This window comes from Nelumbo lutea, chromosome 4, assembly GCF_056320005.1.
Source record: "Nelumbo lutea isolate HS-2025 chromosome 4, American lotus-T2T, whole genome shotgun sequence".
NCBI classification, from domain to species: Eukaryota; Viridiplantae; Streptophyta; class Magnoliopsida; order Proteales; family Nelumbonaceae; genus Nelumbo; species Nelumbo lutea.
The window spans coordinates 46189628-46190615 of NC_142687.1; positions in this window are offsets into that span (position 1 = coordinate 46189628).

A 988-nucleotide genomic window follows, 5' to 3' on the forward strand; every position below is an offset into this window, starting at 1 on the left:
GATTAATATAGAGATCTACTCTTACACCCAATGAGTTAAACCAAATTGGCTGAACAATTGGGCAAAGAAATAATAGATGATCAATGGATTCAACATGAGAGTTACATAAATGTAAACAACGTTTTTCCAACTAATCATATACAGGAAGAGCACCAATTAAAATTCACCATAAAAAAGATTTAATTCAACGAATTAAATAATTCATTCTCCAAAAGAACTCCCAAATGAATTTTGGGCATACAAGAGAGGCCTAAAAATGCTTAGAAGCATCTTGACAAAGGAGTTATACCCGAAGTTGCAAGTGTATTTACCATGAGGAGTTAAGGCCTAAACCAACATATCATCATCCAACTTAGACAGAGGGGAGTCTCATTAGAAGGACCGCAGGAGATATGTCATTGTCAAAATGAGTTTGAATTAACTGTTGGTTTTAGGAATTAGAATCAAATTGAGATCATTTTTACCTTGCAACAATCAATAGCCAACTTGTAGGTTTGGTGATTAAACTTTGATTTAACCAAGGATCAATGAAGAGATTAGCTTTCCAACCATTGAGGATTAATCATTTGCAACCTTTTAACATGTCATTTCAACAAGCAAGAATACTATACTAGATAGGCGAGTCATTTTTTCGATGTTGTCATTGCCAGGAGGAACTTCAGAGATATTTGTTTTTCAAAACTTGAACCTAAATTGCATGTTCTTCATGGAAAAAGTACCATGCCAATTTCATTATAAGAGTTTTATTCATTAAAGCCAGATTTTTTAATCCAAGACCTCCCTTGTCGAAGGAGCACGAAAGGGAGTTCCAAGCTTTGCCCTACCAAAAATTGCAATAAATAGCAGTGATTTCTTTGTAGATAGATTTCGACATGCTATAAGAAGCCATTTGATAGAGGGAGGGCTGAAAGAGTGGACTTAATGAGGGTTTCCTTCTTGGCATGAGAAATAAGACTAGCCTTCCATCTTTTTAATTTTGGTTTCAGCT